General features: G+C 43.4%; 1 protein-coding gene and 1 long non-coding RNA gene across 8 annotated transcripts in view; one reads left to right on the top strand and one right to left on the bottom strand.

The window, feature by feature from the left end:
• Nucleotides 1–6156: 6156 nt before the first annotated feature.
• Nucleotides 6157–10217, bottom strand: LOC122153424. Its single transcript, XR_006165317.1, has 3 exons — nt 10109–10217; nt 7559–9316; nt 6157–7383 (listed from the first exon to the last, which is right to left on the bottom strand). It is a non-coding gene; the product is annotated as an uncharacterized LOC122153424 (long non-coding RNA).
• CNOT4 (CCR4-NOT transcription complex subunit 4) overlaps nt 10014–12266 on the top strand; it is an 82552-nt gene continuing 80299 nt past the window's right edge. For all 7 annotated transcript variants that reach the window (XM_033010204.2, XM_033010202.2, XM_033010201.2 and 4 more), the window contains exon 1: nt 10014–10406. The gene's annotated coding sequence lies outside the window, so the exon portion shown is untranslated. The remainder of the gene's footprint in view (nt 10407–12266) is intronic.

The raw sequence follows: 12266 nt of genomic DNA, 5'->3' as shown, positions 1-12266 counted from the left end.
CCAAATCACAACTGGAGTCAGCCATGGCATAGTAAAGAGTTCTTCAGCAGAAGCCCGGCTGCCATTGCTAGAGCCAGTTGACACAAGGATTGCTCTGGTAGGACAGGAGAATCACCTTTCTGGTAACCTTCTGTCACATGCTGTGACTTGAACCAGCTGCCCAAACTCAGCCTTTTCCCAGTGGGGCACACCTAGCAGGCAATTGTGCTGTCAATCTGCTCCACAGCAGTTGTCAGCCCTCTGCAGACTGAGCTGCCAGGGCTCACTTTTAGAGCTTTTATTTAAAACAACTACTTGATTTTCACAGGTGCAAAAGCTTAAGCACTGGAGCACTTCCTAAAAAAAGGGCTTATAGCCACCACCCTTTTGAACTTTTGTGTTGTACTTTTTGGAGACTTCTTTCATGAATTGGTTGCTTCATTATGTGCAGAGCTGTTTCATCCAAATGTAAGGAGGACATAACATGCTACTAAACTTGAAAGGTCTATACAAGAGGTAGATAAGCCATGAAAACCCAAGGTGGCTCTATTTATCCTCTTATTTCCTCACTTATCTGAGATGCAAGGTACCAATTAAAGGTTAATGCTGTGTCATAGCTAAGTTTTCTTAAGGAAGTACATTGCTCAGAATATTAGCCAAGTGCCTTTTACAGAATTGATTGTTCAGTCATACCAACAATTAGAAAGCAATGCCTAATAAAATTCAATTAGGCCATCACATTCTGCTTTGTATAGGAGTACAACGGCATCATTCTTTCAGCAATTTTACTTCACATTTTGAGACCTGCACTCTTTGTTTCTGCTGTTTTGCTTTTCATTAAAATAGTCACACCTCAATAAATAGATACTGTACCTATTCAACTATTTTTAAATAAAATCCACAGGTGTATTTTCACTTATTACTAGATTGAGATAGGCTTGGATTTTAACTAGATCTTGAAGACGAAAAAATAATTCCCTTGTCTTTACTAAGATCTCAGCTGAGACAATTCACTGTTTACCTGTCCTGAGGTGAGAATGTATGACATCACTCTAGTGAGAAAAGGTCTGAGAGTGTTCCCTCTGATTTCTGTGCCTTTGAAGTAGGCCTGCAATGAGTCAAGGTATACACTGCTCAGAAGAATGAGGAAAGGCATATATTACTCAGAAGGAAGAAAGTCCAGTGTCTAGATTCCTATCTGCAGAGAGGAGGAGTGAAGAAGCAAGCAACCAACAAGTTGCTTCCCTCTCATCCCTGATTTTGGCAAAGACTTTTTACCCAAGTGGGAAGTACCTGACTGCCCACCTTATCTTAACACTCTTAGTCTCCTGCTTCTGTGATGGAGAGTGAAAAAAGTGATGGCCCACCATGTCAGTTGGATGAATGGGTTGCCTCTGAAGGACAACAAAGCTGTCCACACGCTTATGGTGGAACCTACTGTTAGGCATCACCCCATGCATCTTACTCTGCAGAACATTCCCCACTCTATTCTCTCAGGAGATTCTTCATTAGCTACTAATATGCTTAGTCATAGCTTTACCCTCAAGTCTTTTCAAAACTTATTCCAACATAACACACCCAAGAGATTAAACTTGGAAGATTCTGGATACATGTGGTATAATCTTGTGGGTGCCCAACTTTTTTTTGTATTATGATATTGTACCCAGTGTTTTCCAAAGTGTAGGTCTAATATTCAGCACAGAAGGACTGTGTGGGAAATTTGCAGAATGGAACTGTCTTTCAGAGAAGAGTTTCCACTGACCTCAGGAGAAGTTGCAAATGCTCACCTGTTTTCGAAATCAGGCTATTTTCATGGAATCCCATGCAAATATAAACACCTAAAAGTTTTGCAATTTGTGGCTTTTAGGCGTTATACTGTTTTATTTACCAGTTGTGAGAAATACTGCTAGGCATGGACTAAAACCACACAAAAACCTCAGCATATTCTTCCTTTTCCTCATGTCAATCCAACAACTGTGCCGTACATTTTAAGGCCCAGAATACGGTGAGTTTGCATAAAATATAAGAACTTCAGACAAGCATGACATAATATGCTATCCGTTGAAGTGGTATTGACACATCTGTTCTCAAGCTTTTTGTGCAAAGATTCATTTTGGTTTCCCAGGTATGATACCAATATAAAGTAAGGAGAAGAAAACAGCATGAAAAGTAAGCTGAAGTAAAAGTCAGCACAATTTACATGGTTTACATGGCTCCTATCAGAAGCTGACTGGCTACAGTTTAAAATAACCTATTTAAGAGCCAAAAGCAATTTATCCTTCCTTTAAAAAACCCAAGTGCTAGATTATTAGGAGTGAAACAAACTAGGTCTACCAAGGGCTTTAATTCTACTTCTGGCCTGTTAGCAGGAAATTCTCCTATTCATGCATTAATGTGTCAATGATTTTAAAATGTTGCAGGGGAAAACATAATAAAATTTTTAAATGCATATGAAAGAATAAAAAATGTATATTAAAATAGAAAAATATCTACATTCCTTTAGGTGTCTTGGCTAACCTATACAATACAGTCAGGATACCAGCCTGTTCTCTACACCCCCCTAGATATGATCCCTGCCCTCGGTGGCTCTCAGCCTGGCCCCGTCATGCTGCAGAGCACTTGAGGGAGGATGAAGCAAAAGGGGAGAGAGAGCGGAGCAGTGCAAGGCACAGAGCACAACCTTTGCTCCATCAGCATGTCAAGCACAGGCTGTTAAGAAGAGGAAATGTTCTCTATCGGAATATAAGGGCCCAATTTCTCTGTACAACAAGCACATCTATGTCATAGAGAGTCTTAGTTATGGTGCTGCCTATATGCAAGGCTGATCTTATTATTCTGGGATCTCTCATTTGTCATCATTACAGTCGGATTCCTGCAGCTCCTTAAGGAACATACTCATATTTCTGATTAACAAATGCTTCGACTTTCCTATTTAGTCTATTATTTTGCCTATCTGACCTATCTAATGTCAGGCTTGTCCCTCTATCAGCATTATTTATATAGCATAAAATTAGCTGCGGTAGCTCACATTCCTTTGGCAAAAGGAAGTAGATCTGCCTGGAAAACTGCAAGGTTGCAGCTGGAGCTTGGCTGGTGCAATATATTTACAAGCATCAAAGTTCACCCCAGCCCTTTAATGCAACATCATACTTTCTTGACAGGTGAGCTCTCGTCACACCTGACCTATGCAGAACACAAGCTCTAACACTGATAAACTCAGTGGAAATTCTTGTAACTAACAGTTCCTGTTTATACAGCAGCCATGGAATCAATAAGCAGGATCAAGTATTGCATTTTCTCAAGTCGTGCACTTTTTATTTCATCTCAGCAAATCCCATACGGCTGAGGCGTTTTTATAAGAATGCGAGCAATTTTGAGCTCTGTGGAAAATGCTGAGTGCTGTCGGATGCAGTGAGAGAAAAAATACATTTCTTTGAACACACTAATATAGAAGGCAATTAAGGAATGCAACAATAATGAGCAATCATTCTCTCTCGTAATGTATGTTGTGCTTTAAAGAGCAGGTGAGGACTCCCTGAAAACAATAACAAGTAACATAATAAAGTCCTGTCTACACAGGGATGTTACTTCAACTACTTTAGATGAGTTGGCCTGAGTGTATTCACAAAGATTGCTTTAAAGTGGCTGGGCTTTCTTTTCGTGTGAATGAAACCCAGGCTCCCCAGCCCACGGCTTTCAGCTGTGAGCTGAATCAAGCTCATGAGAGGATTCTGTCCATTTTTTAATGATTTTCCTTCATTGTATAATGTCATATGGTTTATTTGCTGTCTGACCCCTGAATGCCCTCATCTGTTACAACATCATCTAGATTAGGTATGTTATCAACTCTCACTGAATGCTAATAGCTTCCTTTTCAATTCCAATGTGTGTGTGTCCCCCAGATTCACAATTTTTTCTAGAGTAACACCTCTTTTCCTCCCTTGATGTTGTCTCATGGGTTGTATGTAGCACATCCAGCCCCAACTCTATGACACTGCCTCAGATATTAGGATTTGTGAGTGTCGGCCAAACTGAATGCAAGAGAGACATTCCTCAGAAATGGACCAGTGCTACCATAAAGCAAAATAGTGCTGTCTGGTCTACAAGAGCACAAGGGACATGAACAAGGCCTCCAGGACTTCTAACTGTCCAGAATATGATGAGCTGTAAAAGATTTATCCATGGGAAGTCACCACTGAACCCCAGTATTTTAACATATCCAGGTGATTTACCACAGCTGTCAAATGATGTCACTTCAAATAGGGAGTTGTAGAGCTAATATTTTTTTCAAACCACTAAACTGAAATGCAAAGACTGAGGTTACAAAAATGCTATTTGAAATCCAGATAGGTGGTCAGCTTTAAAATGCTGCAGAGGAAATATTCCTATCATGTTCTGTATTATATTTTAGCTCTGCATCTCTAAACCAGGTAATATCTGGATACCGTCACCGGTGGTAGAAATGAGCTGTACGAACCATGAGCCTCTTGCCATCTGTTTGGCACGGCCTTCCCTAGTGTGGTCATTGTGGTGCTCCACAAACAAGAACTCAATCTTCTGTCCCCAGCTCACGCTGCTTAACTGTGCACCTGGGCTTGCTGCTACTCTTCCTGCCATTCAGATAACGTGGCAGCACTGCATGAGTTAAAGAGAATACAGATTGCAGGGCAGGCATATTTATTGCAACAGTGGATGCAGAAAAAAAAGCAATAGCAAATATACTTTGGCTCATAGTTTGTTCATCATTCTTTAGCTCCTTTCACATTTTATGAGATGAATTACCAAAATTCAACATTTCGAAATACTAGGATTATAAGACACTTATAATCAAATCTTTTAGTATTATAAAATTCTTGGATTCAGGCCAATTCCTTCAAAGTCTGTTCTGTTCTAGTGCACATGATGCCGACCTGTGTGTGTTACAGGAGATCTTAAGGCAAAGACTGTGCTCCATTTTACTATGCACAGAGCAAAGCAGTGCAGCCTTCTTGGTTGCTTATCTGCATGGTATGTCTCTCTCACTTCTGCAGTTGAATATATTTCAGTACTCTTCTATGCAATGCTGCATATCTTTCTGATTTATCCATTGCCTTTTACAGTGAGACTTTTCTCACCTCTTGGACACACACTTCAAAGTAACATTGATAAAGAGGTGCACATAGAACTACAAACTTGAATCCTGTTACTATTCACCTCTCATTACCCCAGCGTCTTCTTCCCTCCTTCCCATTCCAACACCAGCACAGGACTTCTAAGGAAAGGAGATGCAGACAGGGAGGCATCTTATTTTATTACACATTACTGGGTTCCCTGGGAAGATCCATTTCCTAGGGAAGCCCAGACTGGAAAAACAGATGGGAATGCCATTCCAAAATTGAGATTAAAAAAAAAAAAAAAAACAACCCAAACCTCTTATCATTGGTGCTGAGTTCAGTGTAGAAATGACAAATATTTGCAATTTGTCTCTGGCAACAGAGGCACCGTTATGATGAGGAACATGAGCCTTGCAAGCTTCCTGATGCATAAAAAATGTTTCAAAAAAGAAAAGGAGGATAGAAAAGAGAAGTCTAAGGATTCTGTGATTGGATTTCAGCACAGGAGCCAGAAGGCAAAAAAATAGCTAGGAGAATGCTTGTGACAACTTGAGTTAACTTTCACATGAGTGTCTAGATTCAGAGGAGTTTGGGACAACAACATACAGGAAGATTTGCTGTAAATTGTGCAGAAGGAAACAGAACTCTGAAGAATATTAGGACATTATACTCATACCACTACCTCAAGTGAGCCCTGAAGTTAACAAGAGTAGTGGTAACTTCCCGGAGACCCCCACTGCACCCTTTCCAGAAAATGGGAATGATTTCCTCTTTCATTTGCAAAGATGGGTACACTTAGATATAGTGTGCTGTTCCAGAGTTATGCTGAGTAAGTAAAGATTATCACAAAGTAATTGGCTGAGGCATCCCACTGAAGTTCTAATTTTCCCCCAATAACACAAAAATATTAACAAAGATGCATATCTTTCATCTATTTGGCTACAATACTTTAATTTTTCACCACTGTGTTCTCTCATTTAAGGAAGAGCAGGACAAATCCTTCATCCTGTTTCACTGAGCAGCAGTGGACACCTCCTCCTTCCCTCATGGATTTCAAACAAGACATGGTGAACATCTGCCACTTGCAGCAAATATTGATCAGAGTGTTTGTAAGGCTCCTCCACCTGCCCTTCAATTTCCCAACAAAGCCCTTCATTGTTATTCTACAGTTAATTCAACAGTTACTCAGAACAGTCATACAGTTCCTTTCTCCAACACATTTGCCCGTTAAAAGGCGTCATTAGCCAGAGAAGCAGAAAGATGTCTGGATCTCCCTGAGTGACAAAAGGAATGGACACATCATTAACATCTATTGCAGTCTGGGGAGCAATTTTTATTTTTGTTGCAGTAAATAAGGCTAAATTTCTAAAAAAACTGTCATCCACTATTGTATATCATTCTGCATTGACATCTATGAACTTTCCATAGTGATCAATGAGGCTTTGCAGAAGCTTGAAAAAATATCTTTTTCTTCCACTTATGAAACATGACTTTCAGTCTGAAATACAGGCACATACATCCAGCCACTGCTTCCAGCACAACTCAGGATCACGAATTTTCCAAATCTTGGAGTATTTTCTCAGTACCAGCCCACTGAAACACACACGTAATATGTATATCCAGCAGACACTGGTGGACCAGCATCAATCCAGTGAGCAGTGAGCCAAATGGATTGCTGGCAAGCACTGAGGCACTAATAGTTACACATGTCCACAGGCAGAGGTGCTGCTGTATTGGCTTTTTGTTGATGAGTATTCCTACTGCAGTCCATACAGATGCTTTGCAAACTTTACCATCCTTAAATCCCAGAGTAATTACTCTTCATCCCAACTAGTCAGGGGAATTACTCCATCTCCACCTCCTCCTTTTCTGCCAGTACACCACCACTGTGTCTCTTTCTAATTCCTTCTCAGGACACTCCACTTTTGATCTCTGACATGTTTCCTCCATACAGCTTGGCAGTCATTTGAAATGGCAGTGACTTAACACCAGAGGAGTCCTGAAAATAGCTTGGTTTCACCCCAAACTGTGGAATCCCACTAGGTTCCTATATGTGTCACACGAGACAGTGACCCTGGAGCATTGTCTGGAAGAATACCTTCCCAGCACATGGTGTGAATCAATGTACAACAGTGTGTATGCAACAAATCATGGGGAAATGGGGGCTGAACCACAATAAACAAATCATACGGGTACACATTTTTACTCTAGCTAGTACACATCGGTTATTTGCAGGAAAATATATTCTGAAAGCTTTTGCTTGCAGACACGGAAACAATTTCTTACAAACAGTCCTGCTCAGTGATCAGACCTATTCAAAACAAATGAAAAGCAAACATTTCCAAAAGCAAATAAGGTGTCAAAATGTGGCTATGTAAGATTAATCTAATGAAAACAAATAAAGTTACTTAAAAGCAAGAAAATAATTCATTTTAGGACCTTAAATCTTATAATGGCCACATGATGGCCTAGTGAATTATTCTTACCAGAGTAAAGCAGAGGTGGAAGCAGGGCTATGAGTAACCTTCAGTAACATCAGTCAAAGTAATCTTCAGCAATGTAGATTTTTTTTCCATGTTATTACCGGATGCTGCTGAAATTTGTATTCATGCAGGGCTCAGCAAAGGGATATGAACAGATTATTACTAAGAGAAAGACTCCTCAGTACTGGATTAAAAAAAAAATCATAGGATTCACTTAATAAACAGCCTCAACTCTGATCAAGAACTGCAGCTTTTAGATATATTATTTTGAATCTTTCTTTCTGAGTCAGAATACTTGCTTTTATTCAACAGGTAACATTGGCAGGTGTTAGGTGTGTCAACAATTACATTACTTATATAAGTTATTTATCTAATGGGTACTTCTGGAACCTAATGGTTTACATATAGGTTGATATGAAAATGTGAAAACTATAAACTTTTTGATAAATAGGTTATTTTATATATTCACCTGAATTTGATTAATATGTAGTTATATATATGAAATATGTGTTATAGTTGAATATATATGCAGAGAAACAAGGAACTGCATACAGACATAGGTGTTTATATTCTATTGTACGTTTTGTTTTCAAAAGAATATTGCATTTGTGTTCACATGTCAAGACTACTACTGAAAATAGCATTTATTTTTATGCAGACTTGGGTCTTGCCAATAGCCAGAAGTGGTAAAGTTAATTCATAGAGCTTTCCCATTGTGGATATACATATATCAATATAAAATGCAATATGCACAAGGTAATGCTAATTTGTTTGAGGAAGGAGAATGAGCTATGTCAAAACAAGGCACTTTACTGTTAGTGGAACGGACTTATTGTATGAGGCTGTACTAGTGTAACACTTCAATCTAAGACACAAAAGTAAAGAAGAAGAACATGCCAGTAAATTAAATAGTTATGCCAGTACATTCTGTGATGAACACCTCTCTTTCCTATCAATTGCTGAAAAAAGTAAGATTTTCAGGAGGTTATTGACATGGCAAAATTAGTAATAGCTTGTGCACTGGAGATAACTGATAATTAAACACTCAGGATGGGGTTGACTGTTTTGAGAGCTAAGGATGCTGGTGCAAGAGAGCCACTGGAGAGCTATAAAGGCAGTGAATAAAAGCACTCCTTTTGTCTGGTAGCTGAAGTGATGAGGTCCTTTGTGTGGCACAGGGATTACAGGAAAAAGGAAGAGTTACAGGTTCAGTTTTAACAGGCCTATGGCCCGGGGTGTCTGCGGTACAAAGAGGAGACAGAAGCAATGTGGTTTGTGTGAGTTTCTCACAATACAAAGACCAAAAAAAGAAAGCCTTTTTGGCAGGGGAGAGATCCTCTTCTTGAGAATTTGCAGGAAGTTGCTTCTGTCAAAATTACTTACAGCACTTATGCATGAAAATAGACTTTGCATGGATTTTTTAAGTGTAGAGAAAAAATCCAAGAAAACATTTTTCTGTGCCTTTGGCTTCTGTTCCAAATGGGGAACAGACCTGGAAAGTCCAAATGATAACAGCAAAAAATCTGTTCAGCAAAGGGGCAACAGCATGCTGGTGCCTGCTGCCATGGGACAGCCGTGCTCCGGCACTAAGAGGTGCTGGGCAGGTGGAGGAGGCTTTGGCCATCCCAAGTTGGACCTGGCAGGACAGCAGCACAGCGGCCCAGGAACCAGGGAGATGTGGCCTCCAAATTTTGCAACTTCAGAAACAGATGTCCTTGTTGGCGAAGCGATCCTGTTGCAACAGGTCCTTGAGGCTGCAGCCTGTGAGGTTGGAAAAATAAAAATAAAATTAAAAAAAAAAAAAGTGGAAAAAAGGGAGGAAAAGGGCAAGGGCCCAGTCCCGCTCTCCCGGCGTGTGAGGGGAAGGGTGCCCTGTGAGACACCGCTGCCTGTGCTGAATTTAGTGAGAGACCCGAAGGCCGTGACAGCCGCCCTTCCCGACAGCCGGCTGCAGGGGGTATATCCCCTCCGCAGACCTCACGGCCAACAACCGGCATAGTCTGACGGGCAGGTAGACACGGTCGTTTGACCCGGCGCAGGGGGAAAAAAAAAACGAAGCGACATCAATGAGAGGGGAAAAAAAAAAAAAAAAAAAAAAAAAATTAAAAATATCAACCGAGTACTTCAATCTTGAGCAGGTTTAATGGCCAGCAACAGGTGGTTGAAATTACAACAGGTTTATGGCCGGGGACTCCCCGGAGCGGGGCGCCGGGGCGGCCCTGCCTGAGGAGAGGGGTTGGTGTCCCCGGCCTTCCCCGGGCGGCAGCGGCGGCGAAGGGGAAGCGGCCCCCCCCCGGCTCGGGGCTGCACAGCGGCCGCCCCCTCCCGCGCTGCCCGGGCCGGAGCCGCCGCCTACAAGTCCCGTCATGCTCCGCGCCGTCGCGGCAGTTGCCGTCGCGCCCCATTCCCCCCCCCCTCCCTGCACCCCCCCCGCCATTGCTCCCCGCCCACTGCCGGCGGCGCAAGCGCAGGGGAGGTGGTGTCCAGGGCAAGTCTCCCTAATGTAAGATGGTGGCCGGGCTGGCAGCGGAGCGCCCCGAGCTCGGAGATTACCCGTCTCTCGCGTAAAGGTCGTCGGAGCAGTCGCCCAAGCGCCCGGCCGGCTGCCGCCGCAGGTCCCGCCCCAGGAACGCCGCTGCTGTTTTCTCCTCCCCGCTTCTCCTCTCTTTCCTCGCCGCCTCTTTCCTTCCCTCCCCACCCTTCTCCTTCTTCTCCCCTCGCCTCCTTCCCCGCACGCTCACCCACCCACCCGCCCGCCCCCGCCGGCCCGGCCGCCGCCGCCGCGCCGGGCAGCGTGAGGGAGAGCCGCGCACACGCACCGCGGGCCGGGCAGGGAGGAGGAGGAAGGCGGGTGAGTGTGAGCTGAAGGCCGGGCCGGGGAAGGAGGGAGGGAAGGAGAGGGGAGGAGGAGGAGGAGGTTGGGGGGGGGGGGGGGGGGGGAGCCGGGCTGCTCTGACTACGAGAGCGCCGAGGCTTCGCTGGGACGGCGCAGGCCTCAGCCCACCCCCCGGTGCCGGCCCCGGCGGCGGGGGGGACGCGCCGGGCCGCTGCCGTGCGCGGAGGGCGCCGGGCCGTGTGGGGAGAGCGAGAGGGCGAGCGGGCGGCTCCTCCCCGGGGGGCGCCGGGCAAGGGGGATCCCTCCCTGCCGCTGCCCGGGGGAGGCTTCAGTTCCTCCTTGCCGCCCGGCCGCGGCGCGGGGGAGCCGTTGGGCCGGGCCGGGCCGCCGGCCGGGGGCGCGGGGGGACGGTGCCCCCGGAGCCGCTCGCCTCTGCCGGGGGAGGCCGGGCGCGGGGAGCGAGGCGTGATTCACTTAGGATTTGCGTGGAAATTTCCTCTCTCCTCTTCTTCCTCATCCCCAGAGCCAGGCTCCATTTGTTCTTGTGATCTGCACTTTTTTTTTTTTTTTTTTTTTTTCCCCTCCCCTGAGAGAGGCAAACAGATGGTAAATGGCAGCCTCTTATTTTTGGTGTTATTTTGGACCGTCCATGTAACCGCCCGAGATTTGTCTGTCAGTAAAATAACCGGCACCTAACTTTCCATCTCCTACTTGCAAAATACTAGACGCTCTTTCCATTTTGTACATTAGCAGAAGCAAATGACAAGGCTGCATACAGGCTCTCATCCTACTTCGTGACGGTCGTACAGCTCTACCTGCCAGTTAGGAAGTGAGCTGCCGGTGCCTTCGCCAGTACAGTAAAAGGGGAGGGAAAATATGCTAGATAATTATCTTAAAATGCTTTGTTACCATCCCTGAAGGGATTTAATTGTCCATGGCTTATATATTTGTGTCAGTATGGTAATATCAAGTACATAGTTCATAGGAGAAGCAATTCTCTCTAGAGCATATGTTAATGTAAGCAAAACCCATCAGCTAGTTAAAGCTGTGGAAACTCTGGGCCTGCAGATGTTAGCTTATTCCTGCCCAAAAGTTTTAGAAGTTAATGTTGGCCAATTGCACATTTATTGAGCCTGTACAGATTTCTAACTAGCTGTGTTTTAACTGTTTCCTGTTTTAGTTTTAAGATGTCTTGATTTCAGCATCCCTGTACTTTGACTTCGTATTCTTGTAAATGTGCTGACTGGCACTAACAAAAGAGAAACTCATACCAAAATACAAATATGTTGAAGAATGAAATTCATTCTAGCTTCTTTCTCTCCCTGCTTAAAAAAAAAAAAAAAAAAAGTAAAGAGAAAAAGAAAAAACAGAAAATACAGGCTTATGAAGAGCAGAGAATAAAATAGGTCTTTGGCTTAAGAATTAGTTTCAGATGGCCTATAAACACTTAAATATATTTCTGTTTTCTTAGCATCTCTGATAATGTAGTGAACAAACGCGTGGTTTAGGATTCAGATGTGTGGTACCTTAGGCTTTTGCGATTCTGTGATAGAGTTTCCATTTCATAAACAAGATGAACACATGCAAATGTTTAGAAATGCTTGGCAGTTGAACTTAGCTTAATTGCAAACAAAGTTCATTCTAGGAGAAAAGATTGTTTTGGAAAGGGGGAATACAATGATAGAATGATCTCTGCTTTTAACTTATGTGTTTCTTCAGGTGCCTCCCTATTAGCTTTAAAAATGATGATTTGAAATGAGGATCTTAACAGCTTTTCTCTTTATAAAGAAAAGGTAGTGAGTGCCTGCCAGAAATAGCGCTCTATTAATTTCTTGGTACCCTTTCTTCACAAAGTTTAAGATCAGCTATACATGC

This window comes from Tyto alba, unplaced genomic scaffold (assembly GCF_018691265.1).
Source record: "Tyto alba isolate M040663 unplaced genomic scaffold, T.alba_DEE_v4.0 Super-Scaffold_2, whole genome shotgun sequence".
Lineage (NCBI taxonomy): Eukaryota > Metazoa > Chordata > Aves > Strigiformes > Tytonidae > Tyto > Tyto alba.
Note: the sequence above shows the minus strand (reverse complement) of the source record. Positions and strands in the feature narration are given on the sequence as shown.